The 25,946-nt window shown below is 50.0% G+C and overlaps 1 protein-coding gene across 2 annotated transcripts in view; it reads left to right on the top strand.

The window, feature by feature from the left end:
* The window catches only part of PRR14 (proline rich 14), a 738,062-nt gene that overhangs the window by 552,070 nt on the left and 160,046 nt on the right, over positions 1-25,946 (top strand). The gene's annotated exons all lie outside the window — the stretch shown is intronic.

Raw genomic sequence — 25,946 nt, forward strand, 5'->3', positions numbered from 1 at the left:
GGTACTGGACATGCCTTTTAACGGTGATCACCTTTTCGGAAAGGCCGTCGATGAGTCCCTGCAGGCCATCAAGGCGAATACTTAGACGGACCGTGCCATGGGCACACTCCAACAGCACCGTTCTTCCTTTTGTTCTTCCAGAGGGAAATTGGGTGGGTTGTCGAAAGGTTTCTCCTCCTTGTACCGTCAGCCTTCCAGATCCACCACCCAGAAAGCCAACGGAGGCCATTCCCATGCTCGCTACAGTTTCTTACAGAAGAGTGTTGCAGCCATTCAGGGGAAGATGCAGCGGCTATTGCACCATCAAGTCGTTGCTCGGCATGTCGTCCTGCATCTACCTCTTTTGGCTCTGCAGGTTACAGATTCGACCTCTTCAGGAGTTCCTGTTCGCTCGCTGGGTCCAGGTGTCCAGAAGCTTTGCGGACAAGATCACTGGACATCGGGCGATAAGGTGGTGGGAACGACCTCTCCAACATTGCCCGTGGCACAGGGTTTCCAAACACTCCATTCCAGGAGACGGTCACAACGGCCGCTTTCCTGGAAGGCTGGGGAGCCCACACCGGACGTCTTCACGCCAGAGGCCTGTGGCTGCCGGAGGCGAAGGATCTCCATATCAACATCCTGGAGCTGTGGGCTGTGTTCTGGGCCCTCAAGGCCTTCCTTTCCATCTCTGAAGGAAGCGGTGAGGAGGGGGGAAACTAAGGGGGAATTCACTCCCCGGCCCTCTCCAAGGAAGCACAGGAATTGTGGCGCAGGGCTGTCGGACAAGAAATGTTCCTAGTCCCCCTTAGCGGGAGTCGAACACCATTGCGGACTCCGTCAGCAGGGAGTTGTGCTCTTGCCACAAGTGGGAACTTCGGCAAGACCAGGTGGACCACAAATCTACGCGAAGTGGGGCAGGCCCCAGATCGACCGGTTTGCCATGGCGGCTTGTTTGTGACGGCGGCAAACTCCAAATGTCAGCAGTTCGCCAGCGGATTCTATCAGCCGAGGACCCTGCGGGACGCGTTCTCCTTCCCGTGGGAAGGGATATTTCTGGATGCGTTCCACCGAGTGTATTGATGACTTGTAGCAGGAGAGTCAACGGACAGTGTCAGTGCAGGATGATACAAGGAACAAGTTACTTACTTGGAACTATTGTTCTCCAGCATGGGTCTGGCATGGATTCACATGTAAACCCTCCCGCCTTCCCCTCTATGGCTCTACTTGGTCATACTGCCACTTTACGTGCTTACCAGATCTGAAGATGGCTGCCAGAGAAGGGGCTTAGGGAGAGGGCTGTCATTGGCTGGGGTCAGTTTGACCCAGAGGACAGTGATTCGTTTGTGGTATAAATAGAGTTTTGTAAGTGAAACAAACTGTTTTTTAACCGAGGATTCACAGCCTGACATGCAATATTCATGAGCATGTTAATCCATGCCAGACCCATGCTGGATACCAATAGTTACAGGTAAGTAACTTGTTCCTTATGGACTAGTCGCACAGCCGTTCGCTCCGCTATGACACGCAGGCCACAGCAGGGAAAAGACCGGCAAGGGTTGTGCAACCCTGGCCACGGATGGTGCCTTGGAGTGAGACAGTGCTGTTAGCAAGGGTGTTTGCCGAAAGATCAGCCGTCCCCGGGAATTGGATGAAAGTCAGTGGGCAGCAAGGCATGAATGCCACAGCGACAGACAAGATGGCCTTGGCTGCAGTCCAGCAGGGAGTGCAGCCTGTGTTAGGACTGCAGACAGCAGCCCGCCTGGGACACGGCTGCGATGGGTGTGTGGGGGCGGTGGGTACGGAGGGAGTCCTTGGCCCACATTCGGGGCCCCAGCCCGGAAAGAAGGAAGAGCAGCGTACCTGGTGGTGGCGGCTGGGTTAACGGAGGAGGCAGCAGCCGCCAAAGAATGCGAGACAGAGGACCGAGTACCTGGTGATCCTGGAGGAGGCTGCCGGGACCCAGCTCCAACCCCCTCCCTCCCCCACCAACCCCTGCTGAGTTAGCAACAGCACTAGTGAACTATGGGATAGACCCAGATGGGTCTCACTAGTGGAGAAGCGGGGAGCGGCACATGGCATGGCCAAAGTGAATAGCAGGCAACTGGCAGGAATTGGAAGATCAGAAAGCAATCAATTAACATCTAAGAAAAGGGAGTGAGCTCAGTTCCAACTAAGGAAATAAAGTGTAGACTACCAGAGTGGTGAGAGGGGAAGAAGGCTCCCAGGATATAGTGCACTTCCAATCCATCCACCACCTCTTCCAGAATACAGAGAGAACAGCTGCAGGGGGCATGAAGGAAGGGGGACTGTGGCTGACCCGACAGAGAAGATGACCAGGGATGAAGACAAACGCAACACAAAACAATTGGCAACCATCCTACGATGGGCGTATACATCACTAGTGGGCTGAAGCTGTTACGCTCACCTGGTTCCCACAGGGGCGTTGATCGGTCCCGGACAGCTGCGGTCTACACCAACGTGATGCGTAGTGAAGAGATGACAGTCTGGACTGGCCCACCTAATCTTGTCTGCTGGACTCGTAGAAGTATTCTCCTGCAAGTGGAGAAAGGGTTTAGCCACCCGTGGACTTTAGTGATGGCCCCCCAACAGTTCTTGTTCTCCCCACTAATCACCTCCGATATCCTCTTTTGGTAACCTCACCTTATGTTTTTAATTGATGAGCTCTCCATCCTGCATGGCATGCAGGGGTTACTTCACTGGGTTGAAGGTACTGGAGGAGTTCTGGAGGAATATTGACTACAGTGTCTATAAAGTTCAAAGAGTTCAATATGTCCGATGGTCACTCTTGTTCCATTCCCCTGTTAGGTTGCAGCTGGGTCCAAAAGAATATTGCCTGGAGGCATCTGATGGCGTTCAGGTAAGAGTCTGTATTACCAAACACTGTCCGGTAAAAGTTGCATGAGTTTAACTTGCTTTTTTCTCTCCCTTTATAGGTGCAGCATTGGAAGATGCAGCAAATTAAAGAATAATACCTCCGGTGGTAAAGCAGGTAAGCCTATGGTAGCAAAGAGATTGGCTGTCAGTTTTCTCGGCTCACCTTGTTATTCTTTTTGTTTTCCCCCCAGGTGCTGGATTTCGACGAAGAAAATGATGGAGGCAGCGCCGAGTCGAAAGATGCGGTGGACTGGTGAGTATAACGCGGCGCTGCTGCTGGCGAAGCGACGCGTGCTGAAATAATGTCCTTTCCAGGCTCGCAGATGTGCTGGGCACGGAATCAAATTATGTCCGTGATCTAACCTCTTCTCCTTTCTTTTCCTTTTGTCTAGGAGCTCCGGTTTCGAGGCGGGCGTGGCAGAAGACTGGATGCTGACTTGCAGACACAGTGAGCGTCACGCTGCTGGATGCAGAATAACGCAAAGCATGGGCTGCTGTTCGGGCATGGTTTAAATAGCCTGCAAAGTAGTCCCAGGTAAGAAGTTCCCCAGGACCACACCCGAGTGAAAAATAGACCCATCCAGGCCTCACGTTGGCTTGGACTCATTTGCAGCATGGTCTGCATAAGGTAAGTAAAGTCTATGAGCAGAATCCAAACAGCCCCCAGCCGGGGCTGTTGGTGTTTTAATGAGTATCTGGATGCCTGCTCCCAGGGCTGATGGACTCGTTCCGGATGCCCGGGGGTAGGCATCATGACAGAAGCCCCCTCAAGAGTGGGTGGAGAGTACGGACTACCTGCATAGAGGAGGAAGCTGGACCCAGCCAATCTATGCAAGACATTCTCACAGCCATACGAGCGGCGAGACTGATGATGGAACAGAAATTAGATGCTGTAGTAATGGATGTGGGGTTGCTCCACCAAGACCTACAGAAAGTGCCTGTGAAAGTGGGTGAAACAGAGAGAAGAATATCTGACATAGATTTGAAAACTCTCTTGTAAGCAGAAGTTCAATTCCTTGTCAAGAAAACACGTCAGCTGGAAGATCGGATGGATGACGCAGAAGAAAAAGCAAGGAGAAACAGCATAAGGAACAACCCACTGCTGGAAAAGTGCTCTGGTCCTTCCATGGAACTGTACTTGGAGGAGTGGCTCAAGGTGTTGGGGTCAAGCAGGCTTTCCAACTTATCAGTGCGGCACATGCACAGGATACCGAGTAGAGCTCCTACACTGGAAAGCCCCCAGAGGCAAGTGATAGCGAAGCTAATGAACAATCTGGATAGAGACCTCTCATTGCAAGCGGCAACGAAGAAGGGGCACAGTGGAAATCAACAGAGCGAGAATGGCCAAATACCCAGACTTAACCAAAGCAGTCCAGAAAGCCAGGCAATCATTTGACGCAGTGCAAAAGAAGCTCAGGGCGAAAGTGATCAAATACGCCACACTATGCCCAGCAACTTTCAGGGTAATAGGACCTTGAGGAGTTCTGTTCTTCACAACCTCATGGAGGCGTGGGACTGGATGGAAATAGCTGGCCCGATTGGAGGGTGCAATTCGAAGGTGAAGAGACAGCGATACAAACAGGGAAGGAAAAATGCTTGCAGGCCAACAAGGAAGGGGCGCCCCCTGTGATAAGAACTGGCACGCCTAGCGCCCTGGAGAGAGTGGTAGGATCAAATAAAGTGGACATTGTTCAGACAAAGAGGGTCGAAATATGACCTCTTCGAAGGTATGGCAGAGCCCAGTCGGAGCCGAGCGAGTGCCTGCACAGGCCCCCACCGACCCGGACTCCAACTCCCCGGCCCATGATTCGCGAGCAATTGGTAGAGTTGTTGCCTTCTGGAACGACAGATGCTTCACATTTTGGGGATGTCTTGTGGGGCGGGGGGGAATTTGCAGGGGTCGTTAACGGTTAGAATTATTTTGTTTCATTGGGCAGACACCACGGTTGGAGAGGGGCTTGCTGATTTCCAGTATCCCAGGGCAATATCACACGATCATGAACAAATTAAAACGGACATGTCACAACTAAGTAACAGCAGAGGTTTATCGGAAGATCGCATTAAAATGTGTGATGTAGAATGTTAATAGGCTTAACGATAAAATAAAAATGGGGTTCTCTTTGGATACCTGGGCAGACTGAGGGACGACAGTTGCCTTGCAGTACACACACCTAATGGGCACCTCATGCGGCTTCCGGGTGATAGAACCCACAGGTTACTACGGGGGGGGGGTTGGTGGGGGTGGGGGGAATCCGATACAGAATGTATATGCAATGCACCCCCCTGCAGATGGAGGTCCATACTTAAATAGCCTTGCATGGGGCCGAACTCACAATATTGTGAGATTTGAATGTCATGTGCAGGGGGGGGGGAACACCCCAGACCTCCAATTGCATTATGCTGGCCACATTTGCAGTGGCGATGGCAATGAGAAATGTGTGGACCGAACTCCATCAGGGGTGCAGCAGGTTCTCAGTTTATTCGGGAGAACATACATCACTATATCGCCTACATTTTTATTTTATTGCCCTTTTAGAGTCTGGAGAGAGTTGCTGAGACAGAATACCTCCAAAGAGGGATCTCGGATCAATACCTGCTGATAATGAGACTAATCTGAAGTGAGATGAAGGGCGAGGGGAGAATGGAGACTTAACGCCTACTACATGGACAGCGAGGATATAATGAAGGGGCTGAAGGAAGGGGCCGACTAATATTTCACAATTAATGATGGAACTGTCGATAGCAAGAGTACCCTTTGGGAGGCATAGAAGGCGGTTTTCAGGGGAAGAGCAATGTCAGAAATCAGGCCAGACAAGGGGAAGATTGAAGAGTATCTGGGGAAGATCAAGCTACCAGTGATCGGAGTCCAAACACAAGAATAACTTGAAAGGAAGATCTTGGTGGAAGAGCTACAGGAAGCCCTAGGCCAATTGCAGTCAGGAAAACCCCTTGGAACGAACAGGCTCCCACTTGAGGGCTGGAAGAGGTTGAGTGAGGGTGTATCGAAGCCAATGCTTGATATATTTGTGGAGAGTAGGGACAGAGAGGCATTGCTGGAGGATCTGAGCTCGGCCAATATAGTGGCTATATATAAACGGGGGAAGCCAAAGGAGATCTGCTCCTCGATTCGTCAGATATCGCTATTGAATAGAGAAACCAAAATATTGGCAAATGGATTAATCAAAGTAATAAGCTGGCTGATCCACTGGAATCAGTGCGCCATTGTCCCTGGGAGGGCTAAAAGGACGAACATTCGAATGTTACATACCGCAATGGTCAAGGTAAAGGACCTGCATGTGTTGCGGCACTGGACTCCGAAAAGGCTTTCGACTCAGTATGGTGGGGAATTCCTTCGGGCAGCGATGAAGAAACCTGGAATTGGGTGCAAATACATGGCTTTGGCGAAATTATTCTCTAATCCTCGGGCCATGGTACAGGTGTAAACGGCTTCACTTCGGACTCTTTCCCGCTGCAGTGGGAGACCCAACAGGGATGCCCATAGTCTCAGTTACTGTTCCTCCTGGCGATTGAGCCACTGGCTGAGTTATTTCGCATCGACACCTCAGGGGATTTGTATGGACGGGAGGATGGCATCTCGTTTTATGCAGATGATATGCTACTATACCTGAGTGAGCTGAATTAGACCTGCTCTAGAGTGATAGAGGGGTCAGAAATGTGAGGTGGACAACTTTGTGAAGGCTTTTTCAAAAGATGCCATTTTTTTTTTTTTTCTTTTCATAACAACATTTTATTGATCTTGCAGGATATAGTGTTACATGCAACAATGCAAAATATTATAATTTAAATATTTAATTAGTGTGTTTGTAGCCCAATGTGAGTCGTAGGATGGAGGAAATGGTGGACAGTTTCTGGATGTGGCGCTGGGTGGCAGAGTTCTGGATGCTTGTTCCCTCTGTTCCGGTCTGTTCGGTGATTGAACGGTGATTAGTAGAGAGGGCTACATTGGAGCCATCTAGTGAGTGGAGGTCTCCTGGTGAGGGTTGGGTATTTGGCCGCATAGTCCAAGAATGGGTCCCATATATTCAGGGATCTGTTTAGGGAGTCCGAGCGGATTGCCGTGATTTTTTCTGCTACTGCAATCTCCCAGCATTTGGCCCACCATAGGGCGATCGAGGGGCCATTTTTGTCTTTCCATAATCGGGCCATAGCTTTCTTTGCGGCTAATAGCAGGTGGTTGCATAGTCGGGAAATGTGACCTGAGATTGGGAATGCTCCATCGCCGGTTTCGCCCAGGAGGACAATTCCTGGGTCCCAAGGGATGGAGAGGCCAGAGATTTCTTTGATGTGTTTCAGGACTTCTTTCCAGTATATTTCTGCCTTTGGGCAGCTCCAGACTAGGTGATAGAGAGATCCGGGGGTTTGGCATCCTCGCCAGCATGTGGCGGGGAAGTCCGGGTTGGCTTTATGGATTTGGACAGGGGTGATGTAGTATCTGTAGCACAGTTTGTAGCCTCCTTCCTTGTTCGTGACGCATTGTGAGCTTTTATGTAGTCTGGACCAGATTTGCCCCCAGCTTTCTGTTGTTATTTCACGGCCAATATCCTTTTCCCATTCCGTCATATATTTTTCTTTCTTTGCTGGGTCCGATCTTTCTAGGAGCCGGTATATGGAGGATATTTTCCCTTTGTTAGTCGGGGAAGTTAATGTGATCTCCAGGGCTGATGGTTCCCTCGAGCATTTGTCCCGGGTTCTTCTGTGCGAGATCCAGTGTCTGATTTGTGAGTATCGGAATCTTTCCCGTTCCCCCACTCCAAATTTTGATTTGCATCTCTCGAAGGTGATGGGTAGGCCTACTTCAATAAAATCGCTGGTTTTTGCCAGACCACCCGCTATCCAAGCGTGAAAATCTCGTGGCGGGTTTCCGGGGGTAAACTCCGGGTTGTTCCAGATAGGTGACAAGGGTCCTAGGGGGCTACAGTGTCCCCATTTCCGAGCTGCGGCTTTCCAGCATTGGGTTGTGATGGTCGTGGCCGAAAGAGGCCCGGAGTTGGGTTGAGGTTTTAGCGATGGTAGGTGTGGGAGATCATATAGGGGGACCGGGCACCAGGACTCCTCAATTTGACGCCATAGCGGGGGGTCAGCTTCCTGCACCCAAGCGAATGCGTGTGATAGTTGAGCTGCTTGCGAGTATCTGGCTAGGTCAGGGACACCCATTCCTCCTGAAGGTTTGCCTTTCATCATGATTCGTTTGTTGATCCTGGGCCTCTTCCCTCCCCACACAAATTCCATTAGTGTCTTCTGTAGTGCGCGTATGGCTGGGGGTGGGATTTGTATTGGCAGGGCTGCGCAATGGTATATCCATCTGGGGATTAGGTTCATTTTTACCGCTGAGATTCGTCCGAACCATGAGATTTCTTGTTGTTTCCATCTTTTGAGATCATTTTGAAGGGTGCTAAGTAATTGTGGGATGTTTTTTGAGTATAGTCGCTTTGGGTTTTCGGTGATCTGGACTCCGAGGTATCCTATGGCGTCTTTGGCCCAGGGAATTGGTGAGAGCGGTGTGAGGGCGGCCTCGTCCAGGTGGGTTAGGTTAATGGGTAGTGTTGAGGATTTGGTTAAGTTGACTTTGAATCCTGACATGGTGCCAAACTCCTCTATCTCTTTCCATAGTGTCCTTGGGGAGGCTGCCAGGTCTGTAATCGTTAAGAGCACGTCGTCAGCATAGAGTGCGATTTTATACTCGTGATTACCCACTTGGATTCCTTTTATGGTTTCATTTTGTCTGATTCTAGCGGCGAAAGGCTCCATTGATAGAGCAAAGACCAGGGGCGAGAGCGGGCAACCTTGTCTGGTGCCTCTCGTGATGCGTATCTGTTCGGACCTTGTGCCATTAATTCGGAGCTGTGTGGTGGGAATTTGATAGTTAGCCATGACCCAAGCTGTGAAGTTGGGGCCGAAGCCGAGGCGTTGGAGGACTTCTTGGATGTATCCCCAGTCCACCCGATCGAAGGCTTTGTGTGCATCTAATGAGATTACTGCCATTTTTGTTTTAGATTTGTGAGCGCCTTCAATTAGGTTTAGAACTCGTCGAATGTTGTCGTTTGTCCCTCTGCCAGGGATAAATCCTGTTTGGTCCCGGTCGATTAGGCTTGGAAGAGTTGGGCCCAGTCTTCTGGCTAGTACCTTGGCGAAGATCTTCCCATCATTGTTTAAGAGTGAGATGGGCCGGTAGGATTCTGGGAGTTCAGGGTCTTTTCCGGGTTTATGTAGCAGGATTGTGATTGATTCGGCCATGGATTTCGTGACAGTTTTCGTGGATAGGAAGGAGTTGAATAAAGCGGATAATTGTGGGGCCAGAATTCTGGCGAATTTTTTATAGAAGGCTGCGGTTAGGCCATCCGGGCCTGGGGCGGAGGGTTTGAGAGTTTTGATGGCTTCAATAATTTCTTCTACTTCAATGGGAGCCTCCAGATGCTCCAGATGTGTGGGGTTGCGGGGCGGAAGTGCGCTCAGGTATTCTGGTAGCTCATTTAGTGTTAGTGGGTCACTGGACATTATCGCTGTATGGTATCTCAGGAGTTCGTTCATTTTCTCCGTTTGGGAGAAGAGCAGTTTTCCGTTCACTCCTCGTAGTTTAAGTATGTTGTTCCGATTACGGAGAGCCCTCAGCTTTTGCACTAATATCCTGTTTGCTTTGTTTCCTTTGGCGTAGTAAAATTGCTTTGTGTACGCCAGGGATTTAGCTGTCCGGTCAGCACAGTGCATTTCCAAGGCAGTTTTCGCCTTTCTCAGGGCCCGTTCGGTTTTCCTTGAGTATTGAGCTTTTAGCTGTGATTCGTGGAGGGATACTTCTTTTTCTAGTTTGGAGAGGGCTATGTTTGAGATCCTTCGCTGTTCAGCTCCGGCTCCTATTAGTACACCCCTAACCACCGCTTTCATTGCGTCCCAGATTGTACTGATGTGGGATGTTTGTGTGGTGTTCTCTACAAAGTAATTTATCAGTGAGTCCTCCACTTCGGCCCTTATGCTGATGTCTAGAAGGAGTGCATCATTCAGTTTCCAGTACCTTTGAGGGGGGGATTTCTGGCCTGAAATGGCTAGATTTACAGATATCGGGGAGTGGTCGGAGATCATGCGTGTGTGGATTTCTGTATCAGTGACACATGGGAGTAGGATGCCGGGGATTAAAATTAGATCAATTCTTGAGAATCCCTTATGAACGTTGGAGAAGTGTGTGTAATCTCTTGTGTCGCCGTTTTGTATTCTCCATGCGTCTACTGTCTCTGTTTCTCTGAACAACTTAAGTAAGGCTAGGGCCTGCACGTAGTCATTGTTCGTGGCTGGGAGAGTCTTGTCGAGCTGTGGGTTAGGGATGGTATTGAAATCTCCTCCGATAAATAGGTGTCCTTCTCTGAAAGCTAAAATCTTTGGCAGGATGTCGTTTAAGAACTTGTTTTGGGAGGAATTGGGGCTGTAGATTGAGGCTATCGTGATGGGAAGTTCTTCAAAGGTACCTTTAAGAAGTAGGTAACGGCCGTCTGGGTCTTTTCTTATAGTGATGTTGAGTAGTGGAATTTTGTTGCTGAGAAGAATTGCCACCCCTCTTTTCTTTGAGCCAGAGGTGGCGAAGTAGGACTGTTTATATCTCTTGAATGTTATGCGTCGTTCATCCTCGGCGAGAAGGTGCGTTTCTTGCAGTAGAACGATATCTCCGGCCAGTTGACTCAGGCGGTGCTCAACCGATCTGCGTTTCCTTGGTGAGTTCATCCCCTGAATATTCCAGGAGAGGAATCTTAACTCGCTTGTGTTAGTCGTCTCTGGTGGCGTTGTGATGAGGCTGATTCTTGGGGTTTGTCCCTGGGCTGGTCTGTGGGGGTTGTGTCAGGCTTGATGAGTGTAACGAGATGCGTGCTTGTTTTTGAGTGTTGTTGCATGTTGTGCTGCCGAGTCTATTGTTGACTCTGGGACCAGTGAATAAACGAACTGAGTAAAGCATTCTTGCAAGTTTTCGTACTTCTTTCTGAATCTTTTCTCCTTTCCAAACGTTGGACTGGTAGATGGAACTTCTACCTGCTGCCACTGGGGAACTTGTGGCACCAATGCGCTCGGTGTGGCCAACTGGGCCGTCGAGATGAATCGGGAGTAAGCTCGTCGGGGGATACCTCTCCGTGTCGGAGCGGGAGGGTTGATTGCGATGTGATTGGAGGGTCCTCCTTGGTCTTGGGAGAGCATTGCTTGAGGAAATCTTTGTTTCCTGCCCCGGTGAGCTGCTGTTGAGTGTTCAGCCCCTGTCGCCGTCTTTTTTCGGGGGGCCTCTAAGTCTGCGCCGTCTGTTGGACTTGGACCATGGCCCGCCTGGGGATATGTCTCGGGGAGGGTGAGTTGCCTCTTCGGGTTCGGCGTTGGGGTCGGCACCGCTCACGCCCATGAGTTTCTCCGCCTCTTTTAAAGTCTGTATTTGCCTCTGTGTTCCCTCCCATTTGAATTTTACTGAAGTGGGGAAACCCCAGTGGTATGGGATTTTCTTTTCTTGTAACCAGGATGTTAGGGGTTTCATTGCTTTCCGTTTCAGGAGTGTGGTATTCGCTAGGTCTTGGTAAAGAGAGATCTTGGAACCTCTGAAGGTGATCTGTTTCATTTGTCTTGCTTCTCGCATAATGTCCTCTTTTTTTTGAAAGAAGTGTACTCTGGCCAGGACATCCGGGGGGAGCGTTGAGGATTTCCTTGGGGTTGTTCTGTGCACCCGGTCCAATTCTAGGGGGGAGGTGTCTGGGAGGGTGATGATGAAACGAAAGAGATCCAATATATAGGCTTTCAGATCTGGATCCGGGATCGTGGTTGGGATACCTCGGATTCTGATGTTGTTCCTCCTTGATCGGTTTTCCAAATCCTCCTGCTTTGCGTCAAGGATGTTGCATCTTGCTTCAAGGGCAGCTATCCGGTCTTTGTTGTGTTCATCTTCGAATCTTTGGTCGCAGATTTCGGATTCGATTTCGGCAGTTCGCTGTTCTACTTCCCCCATTCTTTTGTCCAGAGTGTTTATTTTCTTAGTAATTTCCTCGGAGCTTTTTTGAATTTCCCTGGTTAGGGCTACTAATAGCTCTTGTAGGTCTGCTTTGGTTGCAGCTTGAGGCAGGGTGGGATCTGTTTCTGTGGTTGGTGGGGTGGTATTTTTCATGGTCTCCCCCGGCAGGTCGGCTTTCTTTGCTCTTTCGGCGGTCGCGGACGACATAAGGGAGATGATGTCCGCTTGTTTAGGTGCTTTCCCGCTTTTGGACATTGCCGTGAGGGGTTGCAGGGAGAGGCAGTAGTTCCGTCTTAGCGAGGTGGTGAAAGTTATGAGATGCTCGGGAGGATCTAGGGTTGGAGCTCTGGGAAGTGGAAGTTGTCTGTTCCAGAGGTGTGGGGGCACAGTAAGAGGGGAAAAGGTTGCGCCGGAATCCCGGGTGGGTGTCGGGTTTGGAAAGTTAAGCCAGCCAGCCAGCGAGTCCAGGTGGCCCCCCTCTGTCACGCTCCTGGGGTGGGCTGATTGTCCTCCCGCTCTCCCCCCGACTCCTTACCTCCTGTCCCCTGTGGCGGAGTGTGCTGCCGCTGTATTGAGTGCGTGGGTATCCTGCGACCAGGAGCAGCCTGGGAGGATGTTGGGGGCAGCAACCCCTGCCGGCCTATGGAGCGACGGTTCTGGAAGAGGGGCAGGAGACACGAGGAGCGGGTGGCTGTTGGCCTGGATGTAGTTGCTGGGGAGGCTGGATGGAGGTCGTCTCCGTTGGTGGCGTGCGGGTGGCAGGAGGGCCTGATGCTGTGGTGGGTGCTCCGGGCTCTGGACCGCAAGACGGCCCCCGGGCCCGGGGGGTGATGAAGCTGGGGAGGCAGTCGTGCCAGTACCGTTGGGAGGCGTTGTGACTATGTGGCCGTATCACCACTTGCAATGTGCTCAGCGAAGGGAGATGGAGGATCGTAGGTCCGAGCCTCTATGGGTCCGGTGCAGTCCTGTGAGCGGGCTCTGGGCGCGCGCTCACCTGGTGGGCTCAATGGCTGGGCCTCAGTCAGGGTCCTGGTAAAGGCTGATAGTCTCCTGTGGTGGGTGCAGAGGCAGGCCGGCTGTGTGGCGGATCGCCGGCGACGGGGATGAGCGTTGTCTGTGCCTCCACCCGGGGAGCGAGTCTGATCCGGGTGGGGGCGGGTGTCCGGGTGTGGGCGGGTGTCGAAGGTTCTTGTGCGGTCTCCCGCACTCGCCGGCGTTGCAGGGAGTTTTGGGGGGGTGCCTGTGCTGGATGGGCTCAGCGTGGGCAGAGTCGATCCCTCTGTGCTACGAGCCGAGGCGCGGAGGTCGCGGTCGGCGACCGCGTTCGATCGTCAAGGGTTAGGGTTGGTGTCCTCGATTCCTGGGGTGCGACAGTGTCTCCGGGCGGGCTCGACTGGGGAGGTTGGGTGTTGGGTCCAAGGCAGTGGGACACTGCAGTGATCGACGAGCATGGACACTCCAGACCGTCTCCGGCGGTTGCCGATCGGCAGGGCTTCAGTGTCCGCTCCGCCCCCTCTTGGGCGGCCTCCAATTCCCGAAGCTGCGGCGGCCATCTTGCCGCCGAGTGGGCCCCGGGGCTGTCGAGGGTTCTATCATGGCGGTCTCGGGATGAAGCCGGGAATCGCTTGGCCGGTGGGTGCAGGGGAGGTTCCACTGCCGGAGGTTTCAATCCCGGCGAAAAACGGAGGCTAAAAGCGGGGTTTTTATGAAAAGGCGCATTGGGCCAGGCGGGAGCTCTCAGGAAGACATTCCAGTTGAGTCGGCTCCAGGCCACGCCCCCAAAAAAAGATGCCATTTTATTAACTCAAAAGGTTGGATGAACGTCTTACTATCCCTACCCTGGCGAGGATTCCCCTGCCTAAAATAAACTAAAGGGAACACTCTAACAAAAATATTCTGTCCTTCACACTTAGTCATACTCCACTTAAAAAGGTAGATATATGGCAGTTCAACAACAAATATAACCGTTAAATTCACACCAGAATGTTTCTTCCTCTAATCCGGGTGAATCCCCCTTCCCCAGATTAGAGTAGGTGCCTGTTCAACCGTTCCAAAAACATTAAGGAAATTCTATATTGTAACACAGTTCTTTGTTTCCAACTTTAGGAACACAGTTCTGAAAAAGTTCACAAAACCATGTATTCAACAAGATTACGCAGCAATTAATATAACAGTTGCTACAATGTTATTAATTTGTCAGGATGATTCTGCATTAATCAGCAAAATACTTTAGTGGTGCTTCAACTTCAAGACTTTTAACCATACCACACTACTGCAAAGTCTTCAACCTGGTCCATTCACCTGCCAGGCTTATTAAGACCGAGATCTCTGCTCTAGTGTACTCTCCTGCCAGAACAGATCCAACTATTACAACCATCTCTGACCTGGTCTACTCTCATGCCAGGCCAGAGTGAACTATTACTTTTCAGTACTTCAGTGTTCAAGTTTTGAACTCAAACAAATTGGCAATGTCTTTTTGCTCCGCAACTTCGAATAAAAGAACCACTTCAAGGGAAAAAAGAGCCACACTGATACTGTTTGTTACACCCGTGTAGTGGCCACATTATCTGCAGGTCATGCTAAACACCCTCCGAACGTCTTACCTCAGAGCAGCCTTCCTGCCACTCTTGTTTCTTCCCTTTTCCACTAATCGACTGCCGATAAGGTTTGTGTTTCAATTTCACCATTCTTTGGCAGTGTGGATTTAAGTCCTCCTCTCTCGGGGCCTCCTTTTCATATGGGCAATAGATTAGATCAACATTCTCAATTGCTTTGGTATATTTCTCTTTTAGCTTTGGCAATGAGTGTTTATTTTTTCGAGGGGATTGGTTCCTCTGACGTTTTCCACATTTATGACAGATAATCACCACAGCTGTGCTGCTTTGGAAAATTTTCTGCGTCGATACGCTGTCCTCGATGGCCTCCGTCGAGCTGACGTCACCCGATGTTATAAGGACGACGCACGACGCCCGTAGCCTCAGTTCTGTTTTTTCCGCGAATGTGTTCGCTTCGGAGATCTCGGCGTGCCTCGGTTCTTCTGTTCTATCGGTTCTTCGAACTTGGTTTGTGAAGATATCATGTCTTCGTCGTCTTCTACCCCGCAGTCGGGATTCAAGAAGTATCGGGACTGCGGTTCCAAGATGTCGCTTATGGACCCGCACAACGTCTGTCTCTGGTGCCTCTGTGAGGACCACGCCACCGATGACTTTGACGATTGCCCGTCATTAACGTCTAAGGCCTTGCGGGAGCGGAAGAAGCTATCTGTAGGTAGGGTTTCCAAACTCCAAAAGTCAAAATCCGCTGGGCTTTCGACAGACGATTCGAAGGGCGACTCTCTGCGTCGCCGGCGGAAGTCCAGGGAGTCTCGGTCCCGGAGTGGTTCCCGCCATTCCTCTGCCTCTTCGAGGCACTCGCGGAAGCGCCGTCACCGGTCGGCTTCCCCGTCCTCGTCCGAGGACTCCACCAGACGACGGGTTGCTTGTCCCAACAAGCATTCCTCTCCTGCGGAATGGGATGCATTTCGTAAGGAGATGGCAATTTTTGAATCGCAGGGCTCCGTTCTGTCCGCGCCTTCGAAGGAAGCCAGCAGGGAACACGCTAGGGACACCGCTTGCACTTCTTCGGGCTCGAGCGGTCGGCGCAATCACCGGGAGCATTCGAGGTCCCGATCGGACAAGGTGGATCGCTCTATCCATGCCCGCTCCTGGTCTCGGTCCTCGACACCGTCAGAGCCTGTGAGGCCTTCTAAGAAGACGTCAGCGTCATGTCAGTCGAGGGACTCTCTTGAGGCTCCGCCTCCGAGGAAGTCATCGACGCCAAGGCCGTCGAAGGACACGCTCAGGACACCGCCCTTGAGGCCTGTGTCAAAGCCATCGGCACCACGCTCGACGCAGATTCCCTTGACGCCTTTTGTGGCGGCTTTCCCAGAGGTAACCCGTGCTTCGGTCGAAACTCCGAGGAAGAACCTGAAGAAGTCAGTAAGGCCTGTATTTGAGACTTTTTCTGTGCCCTAATCCAGCGCTTTATACCAGCCTCTGGATTACATCTCTGAGGTGGACAAAGGGTCTGATGAAGGTTTGGACTGCTCTGGAGAGTCTCCCGGCAGTGGGTAAGTCGTTGCTGAAAAAATACTGCCCAGCCAGTGGCGACCCCGGCTACTTGTCCATGCACCCTACTCCGGAGAGTTTGGTGGTGCAGGCGGCTACGGCCCCGGCAAAGCAGGCGTCGTACCCTACCATCCCTCCTGATAGGGACGACAAACGTTTTGACGGTTGGACGAATAAAGTGTTTTCTTCAGGGGGGTTGACTTTGAAACCAGCCAACTCCGTGTGCCCCTTAGCCTGTTTCACTCACACTCTGTTGGCGGCTGAACATATTCCCAAAGGGGAGGAATGGGATGGCTTTCTTGCCCTTATACAGGATGGCAAGGATGCCATGTGTGAATCCGTTCAATCGAGTCTGGACGTGGCAGACTGTGTCAGCCAGGCCATGGCGACGAGCACCGTGATGCGCAGATTTGCGTGGTTGCAGAAGTCGGGGTTTGCTCCTGATGTACAAGCCCGGCTTCTCAACATGCCCTTTGATGATGAACATCTTTTTGGCAGCAAGGCTGACGAGAGCCTTCAGAGGTTGCAGACCTCCAAAGCTGCAGCGAAGTCGTTGAGCTCTGCAGTTCGCCAACCTCTGCCTTTTTGTCCTAGGGGACAGCAATGTAAGGGAGGTTCCTTTCGATACTACTCTACCTTTGGCAGATCGAGGGGAGCTGCAAGTCAAAGGGGCCAATGTAGGAGTACCAGAGGTGGAAAACAGGGTACTCGAGGTGCCAAGGCTGCTCGGGCAGTTGCCTCATTGCCCTCAGGCACTGCTGCAGCCGCTTCACCTCAGTCATGAGCTCATGTCCCATGGTTCGCCGATTGGGGGAAGGCTGGCGCAGCATCTTGTAGAATGGCGAGCCATTACTTCAGATGTGTGGGTTCTGGAGATCATAGCCCACGGCTACTGTCTTCCTTTCCGGCAGAGGCCTCACGACAATCCACCAGGGAATCTCTCTTTGTAGAGCCCGGATCCGCTCCTTGCGCAGGAAATCAAATCCCTGCTGGAGAAAGGTGCCATAGAACTGGTGGCTGTAGCGGAGAGGAACAAGGGATGATATTCCCCTTATTTTTTTATTCCAAAAAAAGACGGGGGATTGAGACCCATCATGGACTTAAGTGGTTTGAACAAGCTCCTCAGGAAGGACAAGTTCAAGATGGTTACTCTCTCAAGTCCTCCAGGCCCTTCAACTTCAGGACTGGTTGGTGTCCCTCGACCTCAAGGACGCTTACTTTCATGTGCACAAGATTCATCCTAAGCACAAGAAGTACCTGAGGATCGCGATTGGCGACACGCACTTTCAGTTTCAGGTACTGCCGTTCGGATTGACCTCTGCCCCGAGGGTCTTCACCAAGCTCATGGTGGTGGTGGCAGCGTATCTCAGGAAAGGGGGGGTTCACGTCTACCCCTACCTGGACGATTGGTTGATCAGGGCACGCTCTCCCGAGCAAGTCCTGGATCATCTGTAAGTCACCTGCCACTCCCTTCACAGGCTGGGCTTCTCCCTTTACTTAAAGAAGTCCCACTTGACACCGACCCAGCAGCTCCAGCACATCGGAGCAGTGCTCGACACGTCCCTGGGGCTGTTTGCGCCTCCCAAGGTGAGGGCTTCTCACATTCTGCAGATGGTGAACACGTTTCAACATGCCCAAAGTCTCCCGGCGTTTGAGTTCTTGAGGTTGCTCGGCCTCATGGCATCCTGCATTCTCCTGGTGCCAGAGGCCAGGCTGCGGATGAGATCTATGCAGTGGGCTCTCCAGATGCTGTGGTCACAGTCCTCCGGCAGGATGTCGGATCCTGTTCAGGTGCTGCCCTCGGTCGTCCAGGATCTTCTGTGGTGTGCCGTCGAAGGCAATCAGATGATGGGGGCTCCATTTTAGCTACCATCGCAGGATGTGACGATCGTGATGGACGCATCCCTCGCGGGATGGGGAGCTCATGCCAATGAGTTGACAGTCAACGGTCGTTGGTCTCTGTTGGAGTCCAGACTCCATCAATTTGTTGGAGCTGAGGGCCGTCAGGCTAGCCCTGAAGGCTTTTCTGCCGTCTGTGCGGGGGAAGAATGCCCTGATTCTGACAGACAATACAGTGGCCATGCACTACCTCAACAAAAAGGGAGGGGGGCAGGGTCTCTCCCTCTGTGCAGAGAGGCGATGCAGCTCTGGTTCTGGGCCATCTAGCAGGAAATTCTGATCTCAGCAGTTATCTGGCCGGAGACGAAAACAAGGCGGCGGATGCTCTGAGCAGGCATAGCACGTTCTCTTACGAGTGGGAGCTGGCTCAGGAGATTCTCCTGGAGATCTTGCCCTTTGGGGACCCCAGAAGTGGATCTCTTCGCCACCAGTGTCAACCGGAAGTGCGAAGGATTCTGCTTGCAGGAATTTCGTCCAAGAGGAGCATTAGGGGACGCGTTTGTAGTGGAGTGGTCCTTCCCACTGCTGTACGCGTTTCGTCCAGTCCCCGTCATTCCGCAAGTGCTGCGGAGGTTCAGTTCCCGAATGATCCTCATTGCACCGGCATGGGCCAGGAGAACGTGATACCCGGACCTTCTCGACATGCCCATCTGCCCTCCACGCCATCTTCCCTATCGAAACAATCTGCTCTCACGGGAGGGTGGTCAGGTTCTCCATCCAGAGGTCCAGTCTCTCAACCTTCATGCTTGGTTTCCGAGAGGTTGAGAGATAAGGATTGGGACCTCCCTGAAGATGTGATGGAGGTGTTGCTCTTGGCCAGAAGGCCCGGAACAAAGTCCCTGTACCGTTGCCATTGTAGAAAGATCTGCGACTGGTGCAGGTTTAAGAAAGTGGATCCTTTTTTCATGCTACATTCCTGTGGTTCTGTCTTTTTTGCTTTTGTTAGCCCACAAGGGCCTGCAAGTGGGTACCATTAAGGGTTACCTGGCGGCGCTGTCCATATTTAAGCGCTAGTCTGAGGAGTGTTCTTATTTTAAGATTCCTTTGATTTCTCAGTTTCTTAAAGGTGTCACTAATGTGTTTCCACCTTCACCTTTCTAGGTGCCTGGTTGGGATTTGAAGTGTTAAAGTTCCTGATGGGAGCTCCGTTTGAGCCCTTACATTCTTGTCCTTTGAGACTGTTGACCTTTAAAACTGTATTTTCAGTTGCGGTTACTTCCACTCGCAGAGTGAGTGAGTAGCAGGCACTATCCGATAAGCCACCCTTCACGGTGTTCCATAAGGACAGGGTTGTCCTTAGGGTTCCTCCTTTTCTTCCGAAAGTGGTGTCGGAATTTCATTTTAGCAAGAAGGTCATTCTTCCGGCGTTCTATCCTCCTCCGCATCCTGGTAAGGAAGAGGAGAGGCTCCATAGGTTGGATCCTAGGAGAGCTTTAAGTTTCTACATCTCGCACATGTCCTGGGTCAGAGTGGACGATCAGCTCTTTGTAGGATACGCTGGAAGGCGTTTGGGACAAGCTGTTACTAAGCAGTCTTTGTCTAAATGGATTATCTTGACAATCTCTGACTGTTACCGTTTGGCGGGTAAGGACCCTCTGGTAGGCGTACAGGCCCATTCTACTAGGGGCGTGGCTGCCTCTACTGCTCTGCAGAGGGGTATTCCCATTTGTAACATTTGTGAAGCAGCCACATGGGCCTCTGTCCATACTTTTGTAAAACACTACTCCCTGGATTCTATCCATGGGCAAGATTTGGCCTTTGGCAAGGCGGTTCTCTATTCAGCGATTTAATTGGGCATTCTAAAATTCTAAATTCTTTTCCCTCCTTCATACCTTGGTACTGCTTTGGGAGTCTGTCATAGATGTGGAATACGTCGGAGGACACACTCCCTTTGAAGAATGTTACTTTCTTACCTGGTAACGTTCTTTCGATGTTCCGACGTATTCCACATCGCACCCTCCCGACCTGCCCCTCTACAGAATTACTTATGCGATTGCAGCTTACGTTTCCGCAAGGCTTTCTGTAGTCATACTGGCAGAAGATTGGTGCCACACGTTCTGGGAAAAAACTACAACTGAGGCTACGGGTGTCGTGCGTCCTACTTATAACATCCGGTGACGTCGGCTCGACAGAGGCCCTCGAGGGAGCGTATCAACATCATTGACGCAGAAGCCGAAAATTTTCCAAAGCAGCTCAGCTGTGGTGATTACCTGTCATAGTTGTGGAATACATCGGAGGCACATCCCATCGAAAGAACGTTACCAGGTAAGAAAGTAACTTGTTCTTCTATCTGGCACGGAATGCTAGCAATGCTAAGCGGCAGAGGGTTATGTTCTCCTTGGGTCGACTTTATCTTTCGGGCTATGTGTGGTGCTGGAGAATAGCTTGCTGTTCTTGGGTCCGTATAAAAAATAGACTGGCGAGCACTTTGCACAGAATTTATTGAGTTTGGACAACGGTATTCTGCTTAAATACTTTCTAGCACAAGCAGGGGCATGAATTGGGGCCTTCTAGCTACCACTGCCTTCCTCAAGGTAAGAACTGGCTCTGAATTTCTCCCTAGGCTTCCCAACCCCAGTTTAGCTGTGCTCCCACCCCCTCCTAACAAGGTTAGGAGACTAGCTTTGTCACAATCATTAAGAAAAGGCTATATTAGATTCTTCTCTGCCATTTTACTATAGACCCACCTAAAATCTTCCTTCTATGAGCAAAAGATTGGAGGTATACGTTACTGATCAACTTTCGAAACATATAGAAAGGTCTTCATTATTATCGAATTACCAGTTAAGCTTTCACCCAACATGAAGAACAGACACAACCATTCTTCTGATGCTGTAAAAGCTGCTTGACCTTTGTGATGAGGCAGACCTGTTGCTTTAATTCTACGTGACCTATCTATCTACAGTGTTTGATACTGTTGGGCCATGATATTTTTCTCCACCACCTTGAGCACTTGTTGGGGATTAAAGGTCCAGTCCTGCCATGGATTGGCTCCTTTTAAGGGAAAGGAATCTGACAGTGCAATTGGGCAAGTTCATCTCATCCATGGCTCCTTGACGAGTTCTTAAAGTTTCATCCCTTTTTTCTTTTTTACTTAGCCCTTACATGCTCACTTTTTAGCCCAGGTGGTGGGAGGCTTTGCTTAGCTGTGCCAATGACACAAGGGTCCTAGTGGATCTACATGGAAGTTCCGATAATGTCCATAATATAACTGTCTGGTTGTGTTTCAGGACAACCATACCTTTGAATGTAGACAAATCCTGCAGGGTCTCTTCCTTTTTAATGGCCTGAACATTTAGGAAAGCTGGCAACTACGGTTTATTTCGGTTACGAATTTTGGTGTCTTTTTTTAACCAGCATCTACCTTCAGTTGATGTTGGATGTGGTTGCTAAAATGTAATATCAGGAGCATGGGTGCTCTGCTACAAGTTGAACATCAAATCCTTTTGATTCAGACAATTGTGCCGTCTAGGTAACTACTGTAAATAAGTCAACATGGGTATCTCAAAAAGAGCTTTAGCAAAACCATAGTCTACGAAATTGTGCCCTCTGAACCATCTATCTTCTGGGGGAATTTGATCATGTTTCATCAGCTTGAAAGGCACTGGGCTGGCAGAAAATGGGAGACCTATTCCATTTGCGTGTCTTAATCCTACTTGGGAGGATGGTACAAAATGGTGCTCAATCGTATTTATCAAATTTGCTTGCATGGTACCAGCCTAGGCGACCTCTGCATTCAAGCTAATTGGCAGATCTAAGAAGTCAGATTCCAAAAGACTTGAAGACTTGACATGTAGGCGCAAATCATAAAAATTCCTGGGTAGTTATCTTTGGAATTTGACCTTTTCATATTAGGTTGTGTTTGAGTGAATAGTTTTAAATATTCTTTGAAACATCACTTGCTCACTGGCCAAGTTACTTAAGATTTTGTTGCTTTTTTATAGCCTGATCTGGAGCAAGGATTTCTATTTTGCTGCTAGTGACTATTGTATACTGTTTGTGTTGCTACTTTGATTAGGTTCACGTAAATGTGTTGTGTTGTTGGTATTCCGCCAGTGTACTTGTTTTTCTGTTAATTTTTTGTTTTCAATAAATACTTTTTACTGCTACCACTTCACTGCCTTGGGCTGGATTTCTCAGGATGTCTCATTCGTCGTCCTTGATTTCTGGAATGGCTGGCATAACCACCCCCAAGGCCTTGGGTTGTTGTGTCAAGGACTGGTTGTCAGACTTTCACTGCTATTGGACCTCAGGATTAATAAACGAATCTCCTTCTGGCCTGTGGTGCTGAGCTGTCTGTTCTTCCAGGCCTTCAGCTGTGTCCTTGCCACACCCAACCACTGTTTGAGTCTACTTAGGGTTGAGATGCAGGATACTCTCCCGTTCTCCTCTTGACTCCACCTTCATTCCATTCCTCTCTTCTGCTTATTCCTCCTCTCCTCCCTTATTTTTGTTGTCTTACATTTCTCGGCCTGCTTTCTCTGTTCTTCCCCTTACTTCCTAATCTTGAGCCTCCTTTCCTGTCTGCCAGTCCCTTTGATTTTTCTCTTCAACACTACAAGTTTCTCCTCCTTTGGTCCCCTCCAATCTTTTACTTCACTTTTGTATGCTCCTTTCTCTCCCATGATCTAATTTAGAAGTGTCCTAGTTGAATTTAGAAGTGTCCCTGGTAGCCTCTCTGCGCTATGATGATTTGTGAAAATTGAATTTAGAAGTGCATTAGAAGTAGAATTTTAAAGTGTGCCCAATAGGCCCTCCGTGAAAGTTGAATTTAGAAGTGTGCGCAATAGCATCCCTGTGAAAGTTGAATCTAAAAGTGCACCCAATAGGCTCTATGTGAAAGTTGAATTTAGAAGTGCATTTAGAAGTTGAATTTTTAAAAGTGTGCCCAATAGCCCCTCTGTGCAAAGTTGAATTTAGAAGTATGCTCAATAGACTCTCAGTGAAAGTTGAATTTAGAGGTGCACTTGAAGTTGAATTTAGAAGTGTGCTCAATAGCTTTTAGGTGAAAGTTGGATTTAGAAGTGAATTTTGAAGTTGAAATAGAAGTGTGCCCAATAGCCTCTCTGTGAAAGTTGATTTTAAAAGTGTGACCAATAGCCTCTCTGTGAAAGTTGATTTTAAAAGTGTGACCAATAGACTCTCTGTGAAAGTTGAATTTAGAATCTAGAACTGTGCCCAATAGACTCTCTGTGAAAGTTGAATTTAGAAGTGCACTAGAGGTTGAACTTAGAAGTGTGCCCAATAACCTCTGTGAATGTAGAAGTGTCCCAATTGCCCCTCTATGAAAGTTGAATTAGAAGTGGGCCCAATATCCTATTAGTCTAATACCGTGCCTGGTTGAATCGACTAATCTCCCTAATAACCTCTCTGTACAAAGTTGATTTTAGAATCATGCCGAATACCCGCCCTGTATAAAGTCGAATTGAGAGAAGTGTGCCTAATAGTCTAATATCCCCTTTACTAAAAAAAAATTGAATCTAGAGATATACCTAATAACATTACTTTACAAAATTAAATCTAGAGGTAGACCTAATATCATCTCAGTGTACAGTTGAATTTAGAACTGCACCTAATAGTCTAATATCCCCTCTATATAAAATTGAATCTAGAGGTAGACCTAATACCATCTCTGTATGCTGTTGAATTTAGAAGTGTGTCTAATAGAACCTAATAGCACCTCTGTGTACAGACAAACCTAGAAGTGCACCTAATAGTCTAATATCATCCCTGTGCAAATTGAACTTGGAAGTGTGCCTAAAAGCATGCCCCCACTGAATTTAGAACTACAATTAGAAAACCCTCCTAAAATCCACCTAAAGCTTGTACCAAGCATGAGTTCGCCCACCCCACCAGAGTTTGTCGGAAACGACCACCGTGGACAGCCCCCACTCCCCGATCTGCCTTGCCTTCCCGCCCGTCCCCCCCCCTGCCCAAATCATCCCACCCCCCTTTGCATTCCCTACCATTCCCCTCTCCAAACACCAAGCCAGAGGGGCACGATGGCGAGCCAACCACCCTAAGACAACTCCCCCCTGTCCCCCCCTGGGAACCCCACCACAGACCAGCCAATGTTATCCATGCCCGCTCCCCTCACTATCATAACAGGCACACCCCGCCCTGCATTCATCAACCCCCTACCTTGCCCACAAACCCCCGCCACCTTCCCCCCCCGACCGCACCCTTTCTCCTCCCTAAAAACTGCACACTTAGCCCTAGCAAGAACCAAAGCTGCATCCCTCTCGCCCTCTGAACCCCCTACCCTCTCTCACACTCCAATCGCTACAAAGAAACTAAAGAGGAAACGGAGCTGGTCCCCCTCAATCTCTCAGCACTCCTCACCTCCCCTGTCTCGACACACCACCTCATTCCGGCAATCACCTCCTCCCCCGTGGCTTCACCCTTCCTAAAACCTCTCACCCTCGATTTCTCATCATCTGCAACTGAAACTCTTAACTGCCCACACCCTACCTTCAAATCCCCCGAACCAAACCCGATCATCCTAACACAGCTACCCAATCCCGCCCGAAGCCCGCCAATTTTTCTGCTCGCCCACTATTCCCATTGAGCATCACCCCCACCCATTTCCCTCCCCAGTCTCCACTCTCGCCGCCACAACCCCATTCCACTCCGAGACCAACTTCGCCTGCCAATGTGAACTGCATCCTATTTAATGCCAGATCCGTAGCAAAAAAAACAGACACTGCATCTTTGACCTTCTCGCCTCTGACAAACCATAGACCTGGTTTTCATCACCGAAATTTGGTTCTCGGACGACTTTGCCCCCAATCGCTAATGAAGCCTTCCCCCCTGACTACTCCCTCATCCCACTGAACCGTCCCTCCAGAGGTGGAGGATTAGCATTTGTCTTCAAGTCTCTCTTCCATGCCTCAATCATCGACAACCAACCTTCCATTCCTTCCTGCGAGTCTCTCCTTGTTAAACTATCCATCTCCCCGTCGCTCTCACACAGCTTACTAATCTACTCATACCAACATCCGCCGCTCACTCCACATTATTCTAAGTAAACACTGCTGGTTACGCACCCCCCAGCCAGGTGGTCTCCTCAGGCCTAACGCAGCCGCACCCGGTCTGGATAAATCCTACCAGAACGAACACATACTCCTGATCTCTCAACCACCACACCTACCGCTAAGAAGCAGCTATTACACGGATATCGCACGAGCTGCACACATACCTGGTGCTCACACGCACCTTTTGACTCTCTACTGATCTGAACTTCGGTTCCCAAGGGCATTCAACCTATCAGCGCCTTCAGACCATACCAATGGTATATAAGGCGCTATATAAATGCAAAATAACAATAACAATCTGTTCCTCCACTTTTCTCTTTTTACCCTTTTCGTTCTTGTTATATGCCTTCCTTTTTCGCTAGCCTTCTGCATATCCTCTTACGTGGGCTCTGTCTCTACATCCTTTTGTCATATTTTTCTCCCTCTACTCTCTCCCCTGCTCTTCTCTCCCCCTCACATCTGCAGCATCTCGTCCTTGCTACCTAAGTGCTAGTGTCTCCCACCTTAACTATTTTGCCCCTTTCTCCTCTACCCTGTGTTTCTCTCCTCCGCTTCTGCTCCTTTCACCACCTTAATTCAACCTCTGCGTACCCTCCTTGCTGCACCTCCACCTTATTAATTCCCCATATTCCTGACTGCCACATTACTTGCCTGCCTCTTTCCCCTTTATTCCTGCATGGGGCCTGTCCTCATATCCTCCATATGTTCAGCTATTTTTGTGGGGCTGCGGGTGCGCAGTGTGAATGGACAGTTCTTGTGTGACTTAAAGAAGTGGATTTAGCATGACTCTGCTAGTTATTAAAACACCCAGCTGCCATGTTAGATGTTCTTCCCATGCAGGCAATTCTGCTGTGTCTGAGCTATGAAATCTTCTGCTATCTACCCTTGCATCTTGCTTACCGGTTCTGACAACTGCCAGGGCGCGGGCATGGTCTATGGGCTGCTGCTTATGTGGCACTCTCAAACTGTTGCCTTTCAGTGAACCAGGTATCACTATTGTAAAACTTGTAGGCCCCTGAGGTGGCGACAATACCACCTACAGGC

The sequence above is a fragment of the Ambystoma mexicanum genome, chromosome 3p, assembly GCF_040938575.1.
Source record: "Ambystoma mexicanum isolate Mex_15411 chromosome 3p, UKY_AmexF1_1, whole genome shotgun sequence".
NCBI classification, from domain to species: Eukaryota; Metazoa; Chordata; class Amphibia; order Caudata; family Ambystomatidae; genus Ambystoma; species Ambystoma mexicanum.